The sequence below is a fragment of the Carlito syrichta genome, unplaced genomic scaffold (genome assembly GCF_000164805.1).
Source record: "Carlito syrichta isolate Samal-C Ts95f unplaced genomic scaffold, Tarsius_syrichta-2.0.1 Scaffold313994, whole genome shotgun sequence".
NCBI lineage: Eukaryota > Metazoa > Chordata > Mammalia > Primates > Tarsiidae > Carlito > Carlito syrichta.
The window spans coordinates 404513-432303 of record NW_007258090.1 but is presented as its reverse complement, the minus strand read 5'-3'; the positions used below and the strand labels follow the sequence as shown (position 1 = coordinate 432303).

Genomic DNA, 27791 nt, shown 5'->3' with positions numbered 1-27791 from the left:
TGAAAAAACAATGCAGGAATTCATATGGAAACACAAACGTCCAAGAATAGCCAGAACAATCCTCAGCAAAAAAACAAAGCAGGTGGTATCACACTACCAGACTTCAAACTTTACTATAAAGCTACAATCATCAAAACAGCTTGGTATTGGTATAGGAACAGGCATATAGATCAATGGAATAGAATTGAGATTCCAGAAGCAAAACCTCAATTTCTCAACCAACTCATCTTTGACAAAGCCTCCACCACCTACCACTGGGGAGAGGAGAACCTATTCAGTAAATGGTGCTGGGAAAACTGGCTGACCACATGCAGAAGATTGAAACAGGACCCCTATCTATCCCCATGCACAAAGGTCAATTCCAAATGGATCAGAGACCTAAATGTAAAACCTCAAACCATAAGAACCTTAGAAAATGAAGGAAATACCCTCATGGAAATCGGAACTGGCATCCAATTCCTGAACAAAACCCAAAACCCACAGCTCATAAGAGAGAAAATAAACAAGTGGGACCTTATTAAACTGACGAGCTTCTGCAAAGCCAAAGAAACCATCAAGAGAGCAGGGAGACAGCCTACAGACTGGGAAAAAGTATTTGCCAACTCCAGGTCCGACAAAGGCTTAACATCCTGGATCTACAAGGAACTCAAACGTGCTGAAAAGAAAAAAACAAACAACCCCATTATAAAATGGGCAAAAGATATGAACAGACACTTCACAAAGGAAGACATCCGAGCAGCCAACAAACACATGAAGAAATGCTCAACCTCACTAATCATCAGGGAGATGCAAATCAAAACCACACTGAGATACCACCTAACCCCAGTCAGAATGGCAATTATCAACAAGTCAAAAAATAACAGCTGCTGGAGAGGGTGTGGAGAAAAGGGAAGACTTCTACACTGTTGGTGGGAGTGTAAACTAGTGCAACCTCTGTGTAAAGCAGTGTCGCGATTCCTAAAAGCTCTAAATGCCAACCTCCCATATGACCCTGCAATCACCCTACTGGGAATAATCCTGAAGAACACAAATCACTCTATAAAAAAGATACCTGCACATGCATGTTTATCACAGCGTTGTTGACAATAGCAAGAACGTGGAAACAGCCATGCTGCCCGTCAAAAGAGGACTGGATTAAAAAATGTGGTACATATACACGATGGAATACTACGCAGCCATAAAAAAGAACAAAATCATGAATTTCGCAGTAACCTGGATGGAACTAGAATCTATAATACTGAGTGACCTCTCACAGAAACAAAGATCCAAATATCACATGTTCTCACTCATATAATGGACCTTAAACATTCAATGCAATACTATACGAAAATGACTGACCATACTGGGAAACTACGGTGGGGGGAGGGAGATGGGATTAATAGTAGCAAATATCTGTCTGGGAATGGGGAAACACCCCATATCAACAGGGTGCCTGAACGAAACGCAATTGTATACCTAATCTTTAACTGTACCCCACAACTTCATAATAAAAAAAATAAATAAAAATAAATAAAAAGAAAAAAGAAAAAGATTGACAGTGGCGGGAAACTATGGGGGGGCAGGGAGGGGAAGGGAAGTGGGATTAACGGTAGTCGATATCTGTCTGGAGATGGGGGGGCACGCCTCATCAAGGGTACCTGCACAATGCATATTTGTATACCTAACCCTTAACTGTACCCTACAATTTTAAAATAAAAAATATGTTTAAGAAAGGGGGCAAAAGACATAAATAGATACTCCTCAAAAGAAGACATATGAATAACCTGAATAACCAACAGATATATGAAAAAATGCTCAGCCTCACTAACCATCAGAGAAATGCAAATCAAAACCACATTGAGATATCACCTAACTCCAGTAAGACTGGTCATCATTATTAAATCAAAAAGCAGCAAATGCTGATGAGAATGTGGAGAACAGGGAACACTTCTCCATTCTGATGGGCATGTAAACAGTGTGGTAATTTTTTAAAGAACTAGAAATTGACCTGCCATACAAACCAGCAATTCCTCTTCTGGAAATATACCCAAAGGAACTCAAATCATTCTACAAAAAAGATACCTGCACACAATAACCTACCATACAACCCAGCAATTCCTCTTCTGGAAATATACCCAAAGAGGTGTATTGTAGCACTATTCACAATAGCAAAAACATGGAACCAACTCTTTTGCTCATCAAAAGTAGACTGGATTTTTAAAAATATATATAGTACATATACATGATGCAATATTATGCAGCCATAAAGAAGGACAAAATTATGGACTGTGCAGCAACTTGGATAGATTTAGAGTCTATCATACCCAGTGGTCTATAACAGAAACAAAAATTTGAGTACCACATGTTCTCCCTCATAAGTGGATCCTGAACATTTATCACAACTGCAAGAAAGGGATCAGCAGTAATGGGACACTGCCAGGGGAGTGGGGACGGGGAGCACATAACATCACTAAGGGTGCTTGATCCTAAACCAAGGAAAATGAGAACCAGTGGGAGGTCCAAAGTTCACCGACATGTAGACTACTTATGTACCTAATCCTGACTTGTACACCACTTCTTTAAAATAAAAATACACACACACACACACACACACACACACACACACACACACACGTACCACAATTAAAAATAAAATTAACAAGAATCATAAAATACCCAGCAAACTAATGAACAAATATCTAATAATTCCGCATTATAAGCTAAAAAAAACATTGAGAGAAACCAAGAAGTACATTAAATAAAATGATAGTTGTTATGACATTCCTTGAATGTTTAATTTTCATTTGTCTAATGACTTACGATATTGAGAATCTTTTAATGTACTTATTTGCCATCAGTATACCTTCACTGGTGAACTGTCTGTACAAATTTATTTGAAGATTTTTAAATTGGGGGTTTTAAAATTTATTATTTTTGAGTTTTGAGGATTATTTATATATTACAGATACAAAACCTTTGTCAGATATGTCTTGCAATATTTTCTCCCAGTTTTTGGTCTGTCTTTTTATCATCTTAATAGTGTATTTAAAAAAGCAAATGTTTTTAAATATATTTTAATGTATTATTCTTTTCACATCTTATTAAGAAATATTTGTCTGATAAAAAGTATATGTTTTCTTTAAGAAGTTTTATAACTTTAGGATTACATTTAAATCTATAATCTATTTTGAATTCATCTTTATCTATGGAGTGATACAGACATAGGAATAGTTTGCTTTATTTTTATTGTTTTCAAGTGTTTTCCAATTGTTCAGCACTGTTTATCAAAAAAATCTGTCCATTTCCACTGAAGTTTCTTGGCAACTTTGTCACAAATAAACTATATGCATTTGAGTCGCTTTCTGAACTACCTATTTTTTTCTATTGAGCTATGCATCATTCTTTTATCAATAGTACATTGCTTTGATTATTCCAGCTTTATAGTAAGTCTTGAATCTAGTATAGTCCACTGACTTAGTTTTTCTCTTTCAGAACATTGATTCATTTTCTCTTTAATGTAAATTTTAGGGCATGTTTGCTTTCATGATTCATTATGTGAGAACAAAGTAATGCCCTGACAAGAGCAATTATTCCCCACTATTCAAGCAAGACCGTCTATATACTTTACCAAATGCATCATGAATCTAGAGGGTTTCCTGTCTGGCTTATGCTACTGTCAGGTATTGCTCCTGGTTGTGCGTGAGCACCAGAAATGGTTACCTTCACGCTGTTAGTGCTTCCTTCCTCTGTCCCAAGTAGTTTCCTCACACGCCTGTGCTGATCAGTGCTCAGCTGATTTCTTGAGGAGACCTTGTGTAGACTTTCATGGTTCTCCTTCTGTGTAGCTATTTCCTATCAAAAACACATCCCTGAGAACCTGCACTGCCAAGATCTTCCTAAACTCTCATTCTGTATCTTCAATTTGGAGAACATGCTGTGCTTTTTCTGGGTTCCTCTTCTTTGCACCATGACCCTGAAACTCTCAAGGCAGTGAGCTGGGTGATCCTAGGGCTCCCCTCATTGTTTTTACCTCTCAAGCATCACTCTTCTTTGCCACCCAATGTGCAATGTCTTTATAAATAATATCTATCTTTATTTTGTACAAGAGAGTACATCTGATTCTTGATATTCCATCTTTGCCAGAAGTGGAAGTCCAAAGTCAAATATTTTCAGATAAATTTAAAGTATGGTTGTATTCTTTCAGCATTTAATAGTCTACCTATAAGACTTTTTGTTCTATCTACACATGCTTTCTCTTTGCCAAGGCACGTAAAAATAAAACCAGAAACATAATGGAATATGCTGCCAAACTGCTTAGAGTTTACTAGAAGCCACAGGCCTGTAAACAGAAAATAGTAAAATAACACACTTTTTAAATAGCGACATTTTCAGGTAGCCTTTGGGGACCTAAGTAAGTTAGGGGAATTAGTGCCACACTTTTAGAAAAATCAGTCTGGTAGTAACAAAAAGAATGAGGTGCTGAAATAAATTTTCTTCCATTCTTGGTAACAAGGTGATACTCTGTTACAGAAGTTTTTTGTTGTTTTTGTTTTTGTTTGTGTTTTGTTTTGTTTTGTTTTGTTTTGACTTGGAGTCTCACTCTTGTCACCCAAGCTGGAGTACAGTGACACGCTTATGGCCATTGCGACCTTGACCTGCTAGGCTCAGGTGATCCTTCCACCTCAGCCTTTCAAGTAGCTGGAACCACAGACACCCACCACCATGCCTGACTAGATTTTTTTATTTATTGTAGAGATGAGGGCTTACCAAGTTGCCCGGGCTTGTCTCGAACCCCCAGGTTCAGGTAATCCTCTCCTTTCAGCCTCTCAAAGTGCTGGGATTATAGGCTGAGTTATCTTTAAAACAAAAACAAAAACTTAACTGTTTGCATTTGAAGAGCTCTATATTTGGAATGTATTTTAAAATTGACGGTGTGTTAGAATTTAATCGGATAAATATTTTTTTCTTAGTGATCCTCTAAAAGGTAAATATTATAGTAGGATTTATCTTAAACTTGATTAAAAAATAGTAATATGTTACAACGTCCTTTATGTAGTCCTTTCTACTAGACTTAGTTACTTCTTCCAAAGAACCTAACAGCTGATTTATACTTTGGAGAGAGTGCAGGGAAAGAAGGAAAAAAGGAGAAAGGAAGGGTGAAAGAGACACACAAAGAAGCAGCAAAGGTGGGGGGAGGGCCATGATTTGCTTTAAAAATCAACTATCAGAACACCAGATTCTCCTTTTTAAACAATTAGTTTTAACCCTCAGTACAATTTTCAGTGCTCCTGAGACATCTCTCCTTTTCCTACTATCTGCCCTTACCTACTGCCTATTACTTTCAGGTAGAATTTTATATCCTTTAATCTGCAGATAATGGGGGAGAAAAAACTAGTTTATGAAGTATCCAGTCAATTGGAACTTGAGACAATATTTAGAGTAGCTTTTTAAAACAATTCTCATTACATGCACAAGGAAATTGTGACCACATTGAAGACTAAGGAAATCATCGATGGCTTGAGAAAATCATTTTGAAGAATTTCTGGAACATGTGTTTACATCCATTGGATTTAAATGTTTCTTAAATTAGCTTCATTTACTAATACATTATTAGTCAAACCAGGCTATGAAGTATACTTGAATATTTTAAGTACACACTTATATATGTGTGTTTGTATAAAATATGCAATCACAGCCTTCCCTAACTCAGAATTCTCACTCACCCAGACTTTCCTTCATATTTACAGTGATCCCATAAGGTTTTACTGAACTTTTGGACTTAATAATTGAACAGTAATAATAACAACTAATAATTACTAAGAACTGATTATTCTCAATGTTTTCCCTGTACTACGTCACTTGATCTGAATGATTATTAGCCCATTTTCTGATGAGAAACCTGAGGCACCATTAAAATGCTTACAAATAACTGTATAGCTATAAGTACAAAGCAGGGGCTTAGCAGAAGCTGCTAGGCTTAAGATTCCATATTCATGTTATACTGCTAGAGTATAGTACCAAGCAGAGCTTTATTTGTTTGCTTTTAGTTTTAAATATGATACAGATTTTACTGAAAACTTAAAATAAAAAGTGAAAGTTTTGTCAAACAAAAAAATATATTTTTAACATCTAGTCCTAATTTTCTTCAGACCTGGTCAAATGAGCACACACTTTGTATATTTGTATTTGAATACACTTAAGATTCTATAAAATACTAGATTAAATATTTCCACTGTTCTTTGCTTTTCTGATCTAATTTTTAACCTCTCTCTCTCCCTCTCTTCTCTTCCCCCTTCCTTTTTCCTCTTTGTCTCTCTTTTTTCATATGCATGATAATTTCATTTCCAAATTAATGTTTGATTTGATCTTATGCAAAAAATAAAAATCAAATGAAAATACTAAAGAATAATATTAAAATTCTGGCATTGCCATTGATGCGATCAGAATGAGGTTCTGGCTTTCCATCCAGACCCTTCCCTCCCTGACCTGTCACTGGCATCATGCTTATAAATGCGCATTCATATTCTCGACTGGGGAAATATTGCCATAGCTCAGGTACCCACTGGGCTTTTCTTCGCTTTTGACAGAAGTTATATATAGCTTATATTTAAAGAAAGAAAAGTGAAAGGTTTTTCTGAATTTCTAACAGAAAATGTTAGGCTTTTTTAATGTTCCACTCACACTAGAGCTTCTCATAGAGGAACCTAGTGATATCCTTTGCAAACAAAGGAAGCTTCTGGTGGAGCTCTTAATATGAAGGTCAAGGTTTTATTTATATTCACATTCAATTCACAAAGAATAAAAAATCAATACAGATATGAAGCTGACATACATTGTCCACAAGCATTGGTATTTTTAAATAGGACATAGAAACACACACACAAAAGGAAGCCTTTGCAGAAGAATTTTGTTCAGACATTCATAGAAAACTCCACACTTGCTATTAGATCTCAAATGCATAATTTGTTCTATTTACATTTTGCTACTTTTGCTACTCCATTTTATTGATTGTTCTTGCCGAATGAATTAAACTAATAGCATTACAAGTTAGAGAGACATCTTATACTGTTTCTTTTTTTTTCAGGCATTTTCTTGTTACAGAGGGCAGAAGGTTTAAGCTAGGTGTTTTTAGTAAGACTTAGAGTTACAGTAGATCAGGACTCCTCCATTGTTGAGAAAACCAATGATAATGCCTAGCAGTGGTAGATTTCAGCTCTAATAACACTGGCAAAAAAAAGGCCAAGGCCTTTTGCTGGTCACATGTTCTATTGCAATGACATCTTTCACACTATACCTGAATGGTCCATTAAGCATATTGAAAATGAGACAGAATCCCTCAGCTAGACAGAATTCTTTATCCTCTTTTTATCCTTGGATTTTTACCACTACAAAGAAAACTTAAGGATATGGTAAGGATTTTCTCTATGCCTGAATTTGCTTTATTTTCTTTTTCTGCTACTGACCTCAGAGTAATGTTATGTACTTAAATTGGACAGGCTTCATAAACAAAGCCTAGTGTACACATAAACGATGTGTCTATAGCATATATTTCAGCTGTTTTTTCTAAAATAGTATTATTTCATTTTATTTAAAAAATGTGTATGTTTGTGGTATTCATCATGTTTTGATACAGGTTTATTGTGGAATGGTTAAATTAAGCTAACTAGCATGATCATTACCTCTCATAATTATTTTCTCTTAGCAATTTTTGCATGTCTGATACATCATTATTAACTAGAGTCACCATTTTGTACAATGAATCTCTTAAAATTATCCCTCTTGCCTAACTGAGATTTCCTAACCTTTGACAAACATGTCCTCAATCCATTTTTCTCCCTCCGGCCCCTTGGTGAAATAGGATTTACATTTTGGATGTGTGTGTGTATAAATGTAGAAAACAGTAAAAAATGAAGTTATTTGTCATCACTGTAACTGTTCAAAACAAGAGCAGGTTCTGTGCTTTGTTGGGGTCAAAAAAACAAACAGATCTTGGGAAAGGTGTCTCTCCAGGGGCAATGCCAATCAGAGGCAAAGGAGGAAGGAGAATGCTTCCTGTTTCTCTGGGAATGAATTAGTGGGCCAGAGAAGATGGCTCTCCCCTCCACTCACCTCTCTCAAGGCTGTCTTTACCCCGCCAAGCCCTGAACAAAGCTGAGCAGGCCTCTGAGGAGGCAGCTGAGCCCCACAAAGGAGTCCCGATGCTCGGGGCTCCCATGGCAGGCTCCTGGGCGACCAGATAGGTCAAGTTCAGAGAATGTTCACACAAATACTTGGAAAACAAGAATCAAGGTCCTTTATCCACAGTAATCCCCAGTGGGAAATAAGCCAGAATCTGAGCAGAAGGTAATAAAATAAAGGAAGCCACCTAATCGTCCACATTTATTGACACAGATATTAATCATGTTTCCTGAACTTCTGACACGACTGTATGGCATTTTCTGCAGTGGATGTTATCAGAGCCGGAGCACTAGCCTATAAAAGGCACAGTGGAAGAATGAAGATGGACAGAATAAAAATATAAAGTGCTACTATATACTATAAAGGCTTATGAGCACATTTTCATCTAATTCTAATAGATATTAAAATCAATATATTCTTATTTTTATCTTATAAAATGAGCTCATTTTTTTCTTATTATAAAAACACATGATAAAAAATTTTTGACATTACAAAGTATAAAGAAATAGAAAAAAATTCAATTTTATAATTGTAAAAAAATCTGCTCATAGCAGTTTGATATAGGTACATTCTCTCTTTCTCTGTTCATATTAACATCTGTGTTATTATCATTTAGCTCATACTGAATGTATCATTTTTGTGCCATAATATTTTTACATAGCATTATATTGTGAACAATTTCTAGTTTACAAATTGTTAATGAACATCATATTCAGAGACTGTATAGTACCACACCCTTTAGCTAAAAATAATATTTTCATCATTATCCTTTATCTGGGCCTTTAATTTTTTTTCTGAAATCTACAATTATATTTATATCCCAAATATATTAATATTTTAAGGCTTTGAACATATAATACTGAATTCTTTCCAGGACAGTTTTTCTCATTTCTACTTGTACCAGTAGGAAGTCATTCTTAAAATACTCTCGAATATGCTTAAATTTAATTATTATTGATTTTCTCAACTGACAAATAAAAATGTATGTATTTATCATGTACAACATGATGTTTTCTCACATGTATACATTGTGGCTAAATGGCTAAATCAAGCTAATTGATGTATGCATTACTTCATATACGCATCACTTTTGCAATGAAAACACTTAAAATTTGCTGTTTCAGCAATTTTTCAAGTATGTCATGCATTGTATTAACCACAGAAACCATGTGATACAATCGATCTCTAGAGCTTATTACTGCTATCTAACTGAAAGTTTACATACTTTAACCAACATCTCCCAATTCCTGCCCTTGCCCCAGTCCCCAGATAACCACTATTCTACTCTCTATTTCTATGTGTTCAACTTTTTTGGATTTCTTATTTTTGATATGTGAGAAAAGTCATTTGAAATAATGTATTTAAGTAGATAATACACTTTGTACTTCTACAAATTTTCTAAAAATCTGTGAAAGTGAATATTATGTATCTATAGTTACATAATACATATCATAATCTTATACCATAAACTCTCTTTTTAACTTTTAATTTGACTTCTAGAGAAGAATTATAATCATATGGTTTCAGAGGTATAGGGACTTTATACATCATTCAATTTGGAACCCATCATCATCATATACTAATCTGGGGCTGTGGGAAAATTATTCAACCCTCTGTACCTCAGTTTCCTTGCATATATATAATATTGGTTATTTATGGAATTGTTGGGAGGATTAAATAGGATCTATGTGGAAAATACCACATGATAAATCCCCAAGACTATATAGAATTATTGTTATAATTTCATTCACAGATCAGGAAACTGAGAACAAAAGAGGTTAAATTATTTTCTTGGGAAAATGTGATCCAGAAATATAAATTATTCTGAGTAGTATTCTGGTGATTTATTTATTCCACTGCATAAAAGATATAGTAGACCAAAGCATCGGTTATCTAAATAGCTCAATGCTAATTCTGCAAACAAAAAATTGATTTAAGTCTTACAATTTCAGGACTTTATCTGCAGATAGCACAGTCCCAAAGAGAAGGTGTTTTTGTCTTTTGTGGTTTTTGTATGTCAGTTGGCTGGTTGACTTGACTGTTTTCTTCTCCTTGTCAGGCTTAGCAGACACTTATCTAGGAATGTCTTTCTGGAAAATAGTAACTAGACCTGCAGCATGACCCTAAAAACTCAGAATAGGAGACTGAATTGTCCAATACATGACAAGAGTTAATGATCTGTGTTTGTTTGAGTGCCAGACCCTGTTGTTCCTGAAAATTACATAGCAATCTCAGGTCATCTAAGTAGTGTCCATGGTCAAGTTTCCTCTTTTGCCTCCAGGCTCTGCAAATACATATTTTTATGTAACAGAAACATAAAAATTGTACTGGAAAGAACAATTACAAATCTATATAAAATAAGCCACATTTTGTCAATTCTCTTAAAATATGCTTTCATCTCTTTAGTGAGCTATCAAAGTTGAAGTTTTACATGTTATGTGTAATTATTTGATTAATGATTCTCTGCTAGTCTATATAAACTCTATGAAGGCAAAAATCATAATTTAAAAATAATAACTTGCTGCTAATCCTCAGGATCTGCCACTCAATCAGAAACAGTAGAAGAATTAATTAGCAAAGGTACAAAATTGTTGTTGATATGCTTGCTTATCAAATACACTGTAAGAGTCTGGAAAGCAAATGCCATTTTGTAGTTCTGTGCATATTTTTATATAACATCTGGGCAATGGAAAGGGCATGATCTGTGTTTACATGGATCTAGTTTGGAATCTCAACCCCCATTTACTGACTGTGTCATTGTTAGATTCCTGATCTTTTAGAGCTTTAATATTGCCACCCTCAAAAATGGGTTGATGATGATAATGATGATAAGAAGAGGAACAACCAACCTCAAAATGTGTCAGGAGAATTAAATGACTATGCAGAATTGTCTATATCACCATACACACCCAACAAATGTTTCTTTCCTTCCTACATAGGGCCTGGTTTCTTTCGGTGGTCTTAGGAAGTGCTAAAATACTAGCTGACTAATGACCCCTTTTCTTTTTCTTCTACTCTCACCATTGGATATTTTTCACCATCTCTTGTACCTCACTGGGGCTATGAAACCACATTTAACAAAAGGATGTAGATAAAATTTTTATGCATACATTTAAATTTACCAGAACAATCTTTACTTCTGTCTGGGGCTCCTGGCATTATTTTGAACAATGTGCTTTTTTAGTTCTCAGAAATATTCCAGTTTGGGTGATAAATGATATGATTGCTCTAGATAGACAATAATTTTCAGATCGGGCACTAAAACTTCCTGTGCTATCCTTACCCCTCTCTCTCTTTTCTCATATGTAGGCCAAATGTCATTGATGCGGTGGGTAACTCTAATCTAATGCTCATTGGATAATGGGAACATCCATGTTCCATGAATGACTGTGAAGCAGCCACCTTTCCCAATACACATTGGCCTATGACATGAGAAATAAGCCTTTACTGTTGTTGATGAGCTTCTGAAATTTGGAGATTGTGATAGCAGCTTGTCCATGTTGATTCATTAGACACACCTAAGTATAAGCACAGAGGATATATGATGATTTACGGCCAAATAAAATACTAAAAATTCAATAAGTTGACTTATTCCCAACAGAAGTTCAAGAAATAAACATACAAATAATACATACATGTCTATACTTTAATTAGATTTGTTTTTAAATCAATTAGTGTATCTTTCCAAATTTTTTTAAGAATAAGTATTCCAACTATGCATGTTGAGGAAATAATTGTGTATGCTTCAGAACTTCCATTTGATCTTAAATTTCACAGTTTCTTTCAATACTCTATTGTAAGCCTGATAGTGATGATTTTCAGTGATCCCTTTGGTCTTTTATATCTTTGCAAGGAATATAATTTTATTCCAAGTTAATACAAAGAAAGGTCACAATTGTATTGACGACATCTTTACTAGCCAACAGTAAATATCCTAAACCTTTTGGAAACTGAAACGCCTTTCAAAGTTGTATAAAATTGAATAACTAAAATATCCATCTATACATCTTCAACTAGACCTGCGACTGATACAGAATAGTTACAAGCTATATTTTGAAGATTTCACTCTCAAAATGTATCACTATGACTTTGCAATACTGGTAAAATTAATGTGTCACATCATAGTACTTTTATCATCCAACCTCATTTCCTAGCTCTCTGTCCAGAAAAGTGGCTTGTTAATATCAAGCAGTCAATCTGTCTGAGAACCAGATGTAAAACATGCTGTCTTATTGACTTCTGTCTTGAGCTCTTCTCCACCATTCTGTACGCCTTTCTAAATCACCCTCCTGCCTAATATTGTACAACATTTTGCATGTTTAAAAATAGTTATTGATTTCATTTTTATTTTATTCTCAACAAATCTGACAATAAGTATGTTAGGTATCTGTGAAGATTAATTTTACACATCAACTTGTCTGGGCTAAGGAATGCCCAGATAGCTGGTAAAACATTATTTCTAGTTGTTTCTGTAAAGGTGCACTTAGAAGAGATTAACATTGTAATTCGTAAGCTGAGTAACATAGACGACCCTCCCCAATATGAGTGGGTTACATAGAATTCATTGAGGACTTCAGTAAAGCAAAAAGGCAGAGAACAGGTAAATTTGTTGTCTCTGCTTATGCTGAGACATCCATCCACTCCTGCCTTGGATATCTGCCCTCCAACCCCAATTCTCAGGCCTTCAGACTTGAAGGAAATTATACAATCAGTTTTGCTTCTCCAGCTTGCTTGCCGACAGCAGATCATGGGACTTCTCCATTTTTATAATCATGTGAGACAATCCCTATACTAAATCTATTATAGATGAGAGAGAGAGAGAGAGAGAGAGAGAGAGAGAGAGAGAGAGACAGACAGACAGACAGACAGAGAGAGATGAGAGAGAGTTAGATAAATAATCTTCTGTTGATTCTGTTTCTCTGGAAAATTTTGAGTAAGACAATATCATTACCTCAATTTCTACAGATAAAAAAGTAAAGACATCTGGCTATGTGATACATCTGTGTCGGCTACAGATACTTCTTAATGTTAAAGCTGGCCAAGTAGTGCCAAACTCTTTGTGTTTATTTCCAGTAACTCTTTTTTCCCAACACCACATGGCCCCCTCCCTTATATGCAGCCCTGTGTGCGTACCAGCCTGAATTTCATCCATTGATTCTAAATTGATACACATCAACCAAAGAGAGCGTTGATCCTCAGGGTAATACTTTTAAGTGAGTCTATAATGGCCAAGTTTTTTTAGTTATATTTCTCAATTTTCCTAATCTGAGAAGTTATAACATTACTAAAACCAATTCTAACATGTAGGTTCTGGTTGTTTTGCAATGCATACTAGAAGCAGAGACTTTTCTTGGAAACAATTAATGCTGATGAAGAGGCCACCGATATTGAATGAGTCCCTGATGTGGATTAGGGGCATGAATAACAGTCCCTCATAACTTCCATGGTTGTTGGAAAATGTAGACCTGTTCTTCTTATGCTGCACTGTTCACTCTCCTACTTCATTAAAATTAATGACTGTGTGGGTCTGATGGTAGATTGACTCACATCTTTGTGAAGTTTATGAACTTTTTTCTATTGTGTTTCTGATGGTAATTCTTCAGTTAGATAATTTATGGCGAAAGTACAGATGCTATAGTACTATTATTTCCCTTAACTATTATAAAGGAGGAAGATATTTAAATAAAAAGAGTAAAAGGTAATCATTTTTTTTTTAAGAAAAGTTATGGTGCATTGAAAACACTGAAATTATAAACAGGGGTTGAATTGTTAGCTGCTACATTGGTAAATATATTCATATCAAATGAATATCTAAACCCATTATAATCATGTAGACCATTTAGATCCCAAAAGGCAAGCTGCAAAATAGTATACATAAAATTTTAGCAGTTGGGAGCCATAAAAAATAATAAATATTTTATTTTATTATTTTATTTTAGAGTTGTAGGGTATAAGTGAGGATGTGCTACATAAGTAGTCTGCGTGCAGGTGAAGTTTGGGCTTTTAGCTGTCCCTCTCTCTCCTTGGTAATGGATCAGGTACCGATTGGGTTGTCACATACTCCCTCCCTCCCCTAGCAGTACCCAGCATCTACTTGTGCTAGTGTAACTAGTGTTCAGGGCCTGCTTATGAGTGAGAACATGCAGTATTTAGTTCTTTGATTCTGTGAGAGTTTAATTAGTATGAGGATCTCCACTGAATTCAGGTTGCTATAAAGGTCATGATTTCTTTTTCTTCATGTCTACATAATATTCCATTGTGTATACATACCATATTTTCTTTATCTAGTCCACTTTGGGAATATGGGTTGGTCCTATGTTTTTGCTATTGTGAATAGTATAGCAATAAACATGTGTGCAGGTGTCTTTTTGTAGAGTGATTTATGTTGCTCTGGGTATATTCCCAGGAAAGGGATTGTTGGATCTTATGAAGCTAAATTTTTAGTTCTTTGGGAAATTTTCACACTGTTCTTCATGAAAGTGTCCCCCTGCCCTTTTTTTTTTTTTTGAAGTCATGCGAACATCTCTTCTTTTTTGGAGTTATTAATAATGGCTATTGTTACCAGTGTTAGGTAGTATCACATTATAGTTTTGATTTGTATTGCTCTGATTATTAGTGAGGCCGAACATTTTTTTCATGTGTTTGTTGGCTGCTTGTATGTCATCCTTCGATGTGTCTTTCTTTTTGTTTGTTTCCAGAAATATTTTTATTTCTGTCTTGATTTCTCTGTTGACCCAAAAGTCATTCAGCAGCATGTTCTTTAGTGTCCAGTCTTGAGTGTTTGATGGGAATACTGTTTTTGGCAATATTTATTTTATTCCACTGTAACCTGAGAAGATGCTTGGCATTCTCTAAACCTTTTGACACTTCTTCATTCTTGATTTATGTGTGAGAATGTGACCAATCTTGGAGTATATTCCATGTGTCGATGAGTAGAATGTATGTTCTGTAGTTGTTGGGTGGAGCGTTCTGTAGATGTCTATGAACTCCATTTGCTTGAGTGTCAAGTTAAGTCTGAATCTCTCTTTTTTTTTTGCCTCAGTGATCTGTCTAGGGCTGCTAGCAGGGTATTGAAGTATCAGACTATGATTGTATGAGTGTCTATGTCCTCTCAGTTTACTTAGCAATTGTTTTATAGAACTAAGAGCTCCTGTGTTGGATGCATATATATTTAAGATGAATATTTCTTGCTGATGACTTGAGCCTTTATCGTTATGTAGTGTCCTTCTATGTTCTTTTTTAACCTTTGTTGTTTTGAAGCCTGCTTTGTCTGATATCAGAAAAGCCACCCCTGCTCCTTTTTTGTTTTTCATTTTCCTGGAAGGTCATTTTCTAGCCTTGCACCTTAAGCCAGTGAATGTTCTTTACAGTGAGATGAGTTTTCTAGAAGCAGCAGAATGTTGGATCATGTTTCTTTATCTGGGTTGCTCTCTATGCCTTAGTGATGCATTCAGTCCATTTACATTCAAGTTAATATGTGAGAGTTTAAAAGCATGAGGCTCTTAAGGGGGTGCCTTGCTTCATGTACATATGTATATATATTTCGTTTTATGGATGATCTTTATCTCTGTTAATTTTGCTTGACTGTGCTTTTTTAATGGATGTAACCATTCTTTTGTTTCTGTGCCCAAAACTTTCTTAAGCATCTCCTGAAAGGCTGGTCTGGAGGTGGCATATTCTCTTAGAGACTGGATATCTGGGAAGGATTTTAATTCTTCATCACTGATGGAGCTTAGCTTGGTGGAGTAGGGCATTCTTTGATGGAATTGCATATATTTGAGAGCATTAAAGATGAGACTATAGTCCCTTCTGGTTTATAGGGTTTTGGCTAAGAAATCTTGTGCAATTCTGGTGGGTCTTTTCTGGTAGTTGGTTTGACCCTTCTCTCTAGTTGCCTTTGATTTTTTTTTTCTTTCATGCTTACTTTGTGGAGATGGATTATTATGTGTCTTGGTAATGTTCCTCTCATGTAATACTTTGCAAAGTTTCTCTGAATCTCTTGCACTTGGATAGTTGCCTTTCTAGAGAGATATGAGAAATTTTCTTGGATGACTTCATGGAAAGCTTGTTCTAGGATGTTCTCAGTTTTCTCTGCTGTTTTGGGAATTCCAGTCAACCATAGATTTGGCTTGTTTACATAGTTCCACACCTCTTGTAGGCTTTGGTCATTCTTTCTGAGGTTTTTCTCCTTGTTTATGTCATACCGGGTTAATTAAATATTTGGTCTTCAAACTCTGAGATTCTTTCTTCTGCCTGGTTGATTCTGTTCCCTAGACCTGTTATTGTACTTTAAAATTCCAGGAGGGAATCCTTCGTTTCCAGTATTTCAAAATGGATCTTTCTCATATTGACTAACTCAACTTTTACTTCCTGTATGGCTTGGGTGATCTTTGCTTCTAATTTCTCATGGTTTTCCTTAGCCATTTTATCACTCCAATATTTGAATTCTGTGACTATCAAACAAGGACAGGTTGTTCCAGGTGGCTTCCATTGTTTAGGGACAGATAGCTGCTTTTTTAGGTGATGTCTCTTTAAGACTTTGAGGATTACTGGTATTTTTCTGTTGGTTCTTTCTCATTTGTAAAGGATAACTCTTCTCTTTTCCTTATTATTTTGTTTTGTTGTTTTGTAGCTGGATAAGGTCTTGCTGTCCTAGGGTCTTTTCTGTCATTTAAAATAGTTCACTCATGGATAAAGAGAAGGGTATTCATCTCTGCTCTGTGACTCTTGCTGGGCAGTGCTCCACACTGACTTTCTGTTGCAGTTTTCCCTTGTGGACATACCAGTCAGATTGCTTTCCTATCTCCATTGAGAACTTAATGTGGGAACCCAGTGGGGGGATTGGCCTCATGGCAGCTGTTTGCCATTCGCAGTCCAGAAATGTTTCCACTGGGAAACTGTACCTCCAGGTGCCCTTCGTGCTTCCCCTTCTCCTTCCAAGTCCATGCTCAGCACTTGAATAATAGTAGATTCCTGGACATAGAGGGGCCTACCCTCTGGGCACATGAGGTTGGCAGGAGGTTTCTTCCTGGTCTAGAGGGAGAGGTTGGTGGCCAGATGTTGGCAGCAGGCACTGAGTGAGTACTATCAGGAAGCAAACTTTTCAGGCCTGGGAACCAGCCACTGGGCATTGCTGGAGTGGAGCACTGACTAGCAGGCTGACTGCTCTAGGCATTCAGAGTGCAGGCATGTTCCCAGCTCTGCATGGGCTCTGACCACACTACACTGTGCCCTAACCAGGTCTCCTCTTATGTGGAACCAATGATCCATGTGTGGTTGGGAGGAGAAGAATCAACCCAGACTGTCAAGGGCACTCACACTCTCTTACACACTTGACAGGGCTGCAGGTTTATGTGAGCCTGGAGCCCAGCAGGGATGGGATGTCCCAGTTCCAATATTGGCTATTTAGACTCTCTCTTCCTTGGTCCCAGTGAGTTTGAAGAGATCTCTGTGGGATACAGAGTGATTCCCTTATCCAAAATTGTTCAAGCCACCCGAGTCTACTCATGACTGAGTCTTTCCTCTTGGGAGAGAGACACAGGTCAGTTATCCCCTGGTGCCATCTTGGATTCCCCTCTTGAAGAATAAATATTTTATTTTGGATGTGACATGAATTGAACAAAATCAGAAAAAAATAGAGAATATTGGATCTACATTAGGCATACAAAGAAGATAAACAAACTTTGTCTAAGATTCATGATATCAGGTTTGTGTTAATAATATTTATTAAGTGTCTGCATGGGCTAATCATCTTGAAATACATTGACTCAACAAACTCATATTTAAGTCATTCAGTGATGTTGTAAGTTTGGTAATATTACTATTAGTATTTCATTTTGTAAATGCAGAAACTAAGGCTCATAGAGGTTAAATAACTCCCAAGCCAAAGAGTTTTTGAGAGAACTCAGAATAGATTGCTGGTATTTCTAATTCTAATGCCTACCACATTTCATTTTATCATTATGAATTATTTCTATATGTTAATTGAATAAGCTGGGACTTCTTGGGGATGAGTCTTTTGTCTAAAGTTACTCAGTTAATTAAGTGGCAGAGTTAATATACAAATATATTTGATTGCAAAATTCATATTAGTCCATTTATATCACATATTGTTCATTCAACACAGAGCAAAACCAACTAGGTAGGTTGTAGGATGCCCACGAATAGAAGAGTTCAGACTATCCTAATCATGTCTTACACATTTAATCAGTCACTACTATCAATGAAAAATGTCCTCAAAGCACATCATACTCCAGATTCATAGAGCCATCCTTCCACATTCTCTGTCACACTGGATCTTACTCCAGCCTGTTTCAACCCCTGAGTAGATCCCCTTGTCCTACATTCTAGAATATATTCTCAATCATCAGCAAGACCTTCTAAGACTTCAATCTCTACTTTGGACTTTCCTTTTATCTACTACTCTACTTTTATCTATTACTCTTATTGACAGTTGACTCTTCCCTGGAAAATATCGCTTTCCCTGAGAGTACAAATAAAGGGTGCATACTCATTGCTCACCCTCTTCTCCTCTGAGCTCTGAGTCCCTCCATCATCTTGAGGGGATGCTCTAGCCCTTAGGTCTGTGCCATGCACACCACCTCCTTCCTGACTACACCCCAGGCCTAAGGTTCTGCATATTGACAGCATGTCTTGGAAAACACAAGGTAAAAACAACCTGAGTACCTCCAAGGCCTCGTAGAGGCTCAAGGCTAGTTGAACAAAGAATTTCAGAATCTCAGGGACTCAAAACATAATCTAGGAGGGAACGTGCTAAAAGTTCTGTTAATATCAGTGTGAAAAAGGAATGATATATTATACAAATGTGAATTATTCAGATTCATATTATTGAAAGCTTTAATTTCATAATGTATTTTAAAAATCTATTCTTCACTTGGGAATTTTCAGAAGTTTTAAAGTAATTTTTGTAATCAAGTAATTTTGTAATCAAGTAAGTAAAGAGTTATAACGCAAAGTATTCCATTGCATTATAGAGGCATTTTGCTTTTAATACTATTTTGGCCCAGTCTTACACTGAAAATGAAAAATGAAGTGGCCAGAGATTCTTTTTTTCTTATTATTTTTTTTAATTTTTAATTGTTACAGCATGTCTTGGCAAACACAAGTTTACATAGCTATCACATAATTGTATGCATTTATGGGGTACATGTGATGTTTTGATACAGACGTACAATGTACAAGAGTAAAATAATAGTATCCATCGGGAATCCATCATTTTAATCACTTATCAATCATCGGTGTTAGGTACATTACAATTCTACTCTTAATTATTTTAAAATTTACAATACCTTGAATTTAAACTTATTTCTGTACTTTTGTAATAGTGGTTTTTTCCTTGGCATTTTTGGTCTGTATTGACGGTAATCATTTTACACATATTACCGTTTCTCTGTGATACAAGAATCGATGATTTTAATGGGAAAGAAGAAAAAAGAAAAGAAAGGAAGAAAGGAAGAAATAAGGAAGATGGAAGTATGGAAAGAGGGAGAAATAGTAGTGGGGAGGGAGGAAGGAAAAGAAAGGAGGAAGAAAGGAAGGGAGGAAAGAAGGAAGGGAGGGAAGGAGGAATGAGGGAAGGAAGGAAGGGAATGACATTCTAAGAAACAAGCATGCTAAAGAAATGGATTGAAGGCTCCTATTTAGTAGCAGGTCACATTGCTTTTGTTCATGCCTGCTACTGTCCCATAGCTTTGCAGAAGGAGATACTATGAACAAACCCTCTATTATACAGCAAGCTGTCAGTCAGAATGTTTGGAATGCCTTTTAGAAATTGGAGTCTGGTCAAATCCCTCCTGACACTCTGATAGGTTATACTCATTTCATTTTAATTCTCTTTGCTGTCAATACACATGAGAGTTTCTGCAAGCTACAGAAGGCTTCTGATGCTTCCCAGTAAGACACATCTGTTACAGTCATCAGAAAGATACTGATTGCTGTTATGAACATTCCATGGGAAAATGTTTTCATTAAGATGTTATTTAGGTGAAAAGGGTACTCTAGTCAGCTACCAGTGTCACATTTGTGCAAATTTTCCATCTCAATTAGTTATACTCAGTAGTTATCCTTTAAAAATTTTTGTAAATAAACTTCATTTTTGAAGTTTTAGATTCACAGAGATTGCAATAATAATATAGTCTCCACATACTTCATATGAATTTCATCTATAATCAAGCATGTTGCACTTGTTACAATTAATGAACCAAAGCTGATATACAATTTTAAACAAAATCTCTGCTTATTCAGCTTCCCTTAATTTTTACCTGATATCATTTTTCTGTTCCAAGATGCTATGCAGGGTATCATATTACATCACTCCTTAGGTACCCCTTGTCTGTGACAGTTTTGGGGAGTGTTGGATAAATATTCTGCAGAATGTTTCTACTTTGATTTGTCTGATTTTTTTTTTCTTATAATTAGACTGTGTTTACTACTTTTTTAAGAACGGGCACTGAGATAAATTGTCACTTTTCATCACTCATATCAAGGGTACATAATTTTTTTTTTTTTTTTTTTTTTTGAATTGGAGTCTCACTGTCGCCCCGGCTGGAGTGCAGTGGCCGCTCCCGGCCACCGCAGTCTTGACCTGCTGGGGCTCGGCGATCCTTCCGCCTCAGCCTTCCAAGAAGCTGGAACTACAGGTGCGCGCTACCAAGCCCGGCTAATTTTTTGATTTATTGCAGAGATGAGTTCTCGCCTGCCCAGGCAGGTCTTGAACCCGCGGGCTCAGGCGATCCACTCAACTCAGCCTCCCAAAGTCGTGGGATTACAGGCTGAGCCACCGAGCCTGGCCAAGGGTACATCATATTAACATTACTTTTCATTGATGATGTTGACGTTGGTCACCTGGTTGAGATGGTGTTTGTTAGGTTCCTCTCTTGTTCAGTTACCCTTCACTTTTCTTTAGAAGGAAATCCACATTGAAGAAATGAAAGTTGTGCTCCACCTCCTTTAGGGCAGAATACGCACATAAACTATTAAGAATTTTTCTGTGTGGGAGATTTGTTTGTTCTTCTTTTTTTTATATGTTTATTTATAAAACTATAAATAATTGATACCAATATTTTATTGTTGGTTACTACTTATTGTGTTTCTCAAATTGTTTGAGCTTAGGTCATAGTGATCTTTTTCAGTTGGCTCCTGTGCCCCTTTGACATACCACCTGTCATTGTGTGTGTGAGTGTGTGTGTGTGTGTGTGTGTGTGTGTGTGTGTGTACTTTTTTACTTACTGACACTATAAAATACTTCAGAATCTCATATATTTCCTGTCATACTCCTACAATTAGTCATTTCTTTAAGGAACCCCAGTTCCTTTCATTGAATAATGGTGTTACAAACCAAGATCTAGGTGTTAGATATACTTAGGCTCTCATGTCTTCTAGATCTTCTCAGCTGGCAGCGGGAGAATGACCCTCAGTATTTAAGATATGTTGGTTCCAGGACCTACCTAATATTTTCTTGAAGATGTTTACATCTATTTTCATGAGAGATATTGTTACGTTTTTCCTTCTTATACTATCATTATCTAGTTTTGGTCTTAAGGGAAAATAAGCCCCATAAAATGAAGTAAAAAGTGTTCTCTGTGCTTCTATGTCTTGAAACATATTGTATCATTTCTTCCTATAATGTATCGTAGAATTTACCAGTAAAACCATCTGAGTACTTTTTTTTTTTGGAAGGTTATTACTTATTGATTAAATTGCTTTAATAAAAATAGGCTGATTCAGATTATCTATTTCTTTTGTATGAATTTTGGTCATTTATGTGTTTCAAGGAATTAGTTCAACTCTCCTAAATTATAAGATTTGCTGGCATTTAATTGTTCACAGTATTCCTTTATTATAACTTGATATCCATAGAATCAGTAGTGATGACTCCTTTTTTATTTCTGATATTGATAATTTATGTCTTCTATTTTCTTGATTAGTCAGACTATAGGATAACAAATTTCATTATTTTTTTCAGAGAGATATCTTTGAATTTTATTGATTTTCTTTATTGCTCTCTTGTTATCAATGTCACAATTTCCATTTCAACAAGATCAATGTTATTTTATGCTCTAACTCTATTTATATTTTTGGTTTTAGTTTTACATTTCTCTTTTTATTCTAGCTTCTCAAAGTAGAAGCGTACATTGCTAATTCAAGATTTTTCTTCTTTTCTAATATACATTTATTGGTATACATGTCACACTGTGTACTGATTTTATTGCATCACAAAAAAGTGATAAGTTGTATTTTCATTTCTTTTTATTTAAATATATTTCAGGTATGCTCTAATCTCTAAGTATTTTGAAATTTCCCAACTATCTCTCTGGTTTGATTTGTATTTTAAATACCTCTATCATTTCCAATTTTATTTATATTAGTCAGCTTTCCTTTTTTCTTAGTTATTTTAGCTAAATGTTTGTCAATTTTTAAATTTTTTTCAAAAAACAAACTCCTCTTTTTGTTGATTTTTCTTTCATTGTTTTCCTATTTCTGTATTTCACTTATTTCTAATCTAATCTTTATTATTTTCATACTTCTGGCAATTTTGGGCTTAGTTTACTCTTCTTTTTCTAGTTTTTTGAGGTGTAAATTCACGCTGTTTCTTTGACTTTTTTTTTAATGTAGGCATTCGTTGCTGCAAACTTCTCTCATAGTACTATTGGGGATATTATGCTTTGGTTTTGTTTTTCTGAAAATATTTTCTCATTCCTCTTTGATTACTTTTTTGACCCTTTGGTTGTTTAGCAATATTTAATTTCCATATATTTGTTATTAAAAAATTTTCTTTTGTTGTTGATTTCTAGTTATATTCCATTGTGACTGGAAATCATACATAGTATAATTTCTATCTTCTTAAATTTGTTGACTTGTTTTATGACCTAAGATATGGTTATGACAGAGAATATTATGTATGTCCTTGAAAATAGTACTCATTCTATTGCTATTGGGTAGTATGTTCTTTATATGTCTGTTAGGTTTATTTGGTCTATAAAGTTGTTCAAGTCTGCTATTTTTCTATTGTTTTTCTATATGGACATCTATCCATTATAGAAAGTAGAGTATGGAAGTTTCCTATTGTTGTACTGCTGTCTATTTCTACTCCAGCTCTGCCAATGTTTATTTTCTATATTTAGATGTTCTAATGTTGGATGTATATGTATTTATAAGTGTCATATCTTCCTGGTCAATTGGTACTCTTATCATTATATTATGTTCTTCCTTGACGCTTATGACAGTTTTTGACTTAAAGTTTATTTTATGTGAAATAAATATACCTACTTTTGCTCTCTTTTAGTTACAATTTACATGGGCTATCTTCTTATGTTCCTTTACTTTTAGCCCATTCTTAAACTTAAAATTAGTCTTTTATAGTCAACATATAGTTGAAATTTTTAAAATTCACTCAACTACTTTCTGTCCTTTGACTGAAACTCTTGATTTACTTATGTAAAATTAATAATTGGTACGAAATTCCCTATTAATTATTTTGTCTTATACTTTTTGTTTCCCTTTTTATCTCTTGATGTCTTCCTTTGTGCTTTATTTTATATTTTGTAGTGATATGCTTTTATTTATCTTTTTCTTTTGTGTCTCTTCTATAGGTATTTTTGTTACCATGAGGTTTACATAAACTATCTTATAGCTATAAAAGTCTATTTTAAGCTGATGACAACTCAATTTCGATTAAATGCAAAAACACTTTTATTTCTCCCACAACTGTTGTTTTTGATATCATAATTTATATGTTTTATACTGGGTATACGTTGACATATTTTAATAATTATAACTAATTTTAATATGTTTTTCTTTTGACATTTATACTTGAATTAAAAGTGATTAACACACTATCAGTGTACTATAATAGTATTTCTTATTTGTCAATATATTTACCTTTATCAGTGAGTTTTATACTTTCATGTTACTGTTTGTTGTCTTTTTGTTTTAACTTGAAGAACTTATTTAAGCATTTCTCTTAAATTGAGTCTAGTGGTGACAAATTCCCTCAAGTTTTCTTTGAGTATAGCTTTAACTTTTATTCATCTACGAACCATAGCTGTGCTGACTGAAGTATTGTTGATGGATAGTTTTTTAAATCTTTCAGAACTTTGAATACAATATTCTATTCCCTACTAGCCTGATAGGGTAGCAGTCTGATAGGTTATCAGCCTGATGGGCTTATAATTTCTTATGCTTTCATTTATGACTTTCTAAGTGTTCCCATGGTATGACAACTTACATTTCTTTTGCTACTTTCAAAATTGTCTTTGCTTTAATGTTTGACTTTTTAAAAAATTAATATTTTTTTTTGCTGAAGCCCTCTTTGAGTTAAGTTTTTTTGGGAACTTAGAACTTCATGTACTTGAATATCCATCATTTCAGTTTTTGGAATGGTTTTCTGCCATGATTTCTTTAAATAGGCTTTCTACCTCTTTCTTTCTTCTGTTTCTGGGATTCTCAGAATGCATATATTAGTTTTTTTGATGTTCTGTTGTAAATGTTAGTTTTTTTACTCTTTTTAACTATTTTTTGTTCTTGCTACATTAACTATATATTTCAAGTAAACTGTCTCCAAGTATACTGATTGTTTCTTCTGCTTGATGAAATTCTGTTGTTAAATTACTTTAGTGATTATTTCAATTTAGTTACTGTATTCTTCAGCCTCAGAATTCAAGTTAGTTTCTTTATATTTTCTGTCTGTTTATATCCTCATTTTATTTTTGAATAGCTTTTCAGATTTCAATTAATTGTCTGTATTTGTAGCTTGTAACTCAGTGATCTTTATGACAATTCTTTTGAATTATTTATCAGATAATTCATAGATTTCTATCTCTTTAGATTGATTATGGAAGATATATTTTGTCCTTTGATTAGGTCTTTGCAGCTATCTCATAGTTGTAACTTATATTTTCATTTTTTTGTGTAAAGATTCTTAAATTGAAATGTATTATTCCCAAATTTTCTTTTCAAGATTTTGACTTTATGTTTACTATTTGGAAAATGTTTCTACACAGGATTATAAATATAGTGTTACTGTATTTTTCCAAGACATTTCAATTTTTATTTTTAATCTATAGGAAAATTATTTTTCATTATGTTGCAAAACAAAGGTACAATTTTTTTATTTTATATAATAATTTGTCTTATAATTTATTGACTAGATTATGCTTCCCCCCCCAATCATCAATGCTAAATCAACCCTATTGCAAATTTGTGTATACTCAAGTCTAGTTCAGAGTAATCCACGCTGAAAAATAAACTGGATTTTTCTCACTTGTTAGACTTACTGGATAGAAGAACTGGTATTAAAATGTATTTCAACATATAATCAGTAATATATATTATATGAAAATTGTAGTTTTAAAAAAATTAACTTTTAATGAAGTGATACAATTATATTATCCAAAAAATTTTGGCATGATGTACTTAAATATGACAAATATTATAGAAAGTAAAGCTGATTTAAAACTCGTTGAAGTGACATTTTCATCTGAGATCTCAGAAGGTCACTGATAAATGTTAATTTTTTTATCTTATATTGAAATTTTTTAAGTAAGGGATTCTCCACTAAGTAACCTGATAACTAGTAATAGCAAGAAATATGACCATAAGACAATAGCATACATTCTTTTTTATAGAGAAAAGAAGAAGAAAGGAAAGAAAGAGTAATGAAAGAAGACAAACAAGAGAGGAAGAGTCATAAGGAAGAATTCACTTAAATAACATTGTATTTGTATGAAGTGGAACCTCAAAAATGGAATTTATTTATCAAAAATGTGTATTTGAAGAATTTACTTAAATAAAGTTGCATTTGTATTAAAGTGAACCTCAGCAATGGAATTTATTTATCAAAAAATGTGTATTTATTCTTGCATGTTTAAACTTCAAACTTCAGTCACTTTCAAAGTATTCTTTGTTTGATGCAACACCTATTGAGATGTTTTTTCCACTTGTCAAAACATTTTTTGAACTTGTCAGTTTTGATGTATTTTAGTGCTTTTGCCATTTTGTGTTTCACCTCTTCCACTTTGGCAAAAGGTTTCACATTGAGGACTTTAGTTAATATCATCTAGGAAAAAAACAACAAAAAATGTTGCTTGGAATGAAATTGGATGAATAGGGAGGGTAGAGAATGGGTGTCCTGCCACTTTTTATCAAAAGCTGCTGAACACTCAGCACGGTGTGGGCAGGTGGCCTTGTAAATCACCCATCATGAAATAGAAATGGGCAAATGCCTTGAAAGAATCTCAAAATAAAACAAAATTATTTGAAGTCAAACACAACCTCTAGTAACAATGCTAGCTGGTACACTGATTCTGAAGAATTATCCTAGAACACCTACCTAGTGGGGAAAGCCCATACACAAGGAGCCCACCCTCCAAAAATTAATTCCATTTTTTGGAGGGGTTCCCCTCATATAAAAACTTTAGATAGGTAGAGAGAGAGAGAAAAAAATGACCTCTTTAAGTGTCCTGTAGCTTGAGATATATCAGTAGTAGCAGCCAACTTATTGACACTCAAGAAGGAAGAGTGAGAAATAAGAGTAAAGAAGCAACCCACTCCATTTCATTAAGCCCTTCACAAAAATGGAGAAAGAAATGTTTGAACAGAAATTATCTGGACTAGAAACAAAGTATATTCTCTGAACTTATAAATATTTTCTGCATTTTAATTTTGTCTTTTGTTGAAAAATGCCATATTATTTTGCTGCTGTTTTTGTAGTTGTATGTAACCTAACGAGTGAGCATGCCTTCCTTAAAGGAGCCTGCCATTCCTTGTAAGCTTAAATTAAAATACGACTGTCAGCTAAGCCAAAACGACTTCAACTGGTTAACAGTTCTCATATAAGATAAGTTCTAAGACTTAGCATGGTTACTAGGACAATTAATTCAACAACATATGTAACTAGCTAAGTACTTCTGAATTTATTTAGTGATAATAACATTAAATGAAGTAATGTGAAAAAAGAAGGAAATTTGGAGGTAATTTAATACATCATTGGTATTAAACCCCATGTAACAAGAGCATTTACACTCACTAATAAAAGAAAAAAACAAAGATACTAATATACACAGAGTGTTGAACAAGTAAACAATTAACTTTATTTTAGTATTCTTCTTCATGTCTTTTCTTCCATTTTTTAATGTTTTTTTTTTTCTTTCCTCTTTCCATTCTTCTTCTTTTCTGTATAATAAAAAATGTTAGATATTTTCTTATGGTCATTAGGTGCTTGGAATGGTATTTGGAGGACAGTGACATAGCAAATATGTATGCAACTACACACATCCCAGCAAGAAATGAACATGGAAGTCAAGGGTATTATAAATAGGGGGTCAGAGAATCTACTGCATAAGGTTATTATAAGATTAAATTGTAGCCGGGCTCGGTGGCTCAGCCTGTAATCCCGTGCCTTTGGGAGGCTGAGGTGAGTGGATTGCCTGAGCCCGCGGGTTCGAGACCCGCCTGGGCAGGCGAGACCTCATCTCCACAATAAATAAAAAAATCATATGAGCATGGTAGCGCATGCCTGTAATTCCGGCTACTTGGAAGGCTAAGGCGGAAGGATCGCCAGAGCCCAGCAGCTCGAGGCTGCGGTGGCCGGGAGCAGCCACTGTACTCCAGTCTGG

General features: G+C 34.7%; 1 long non-coding RNA gene across 1 annotated transcript in view; it reads right to left on the bottom strand.

Moving 5' to 3' along the window:
* Positions 1-27791, bottom strand: part of LOC110596761 — a 317869-nt gene that overhangs the window by 152311 nt on the left and 137767 nt on the right. The window lies entirely within an intron of this gene.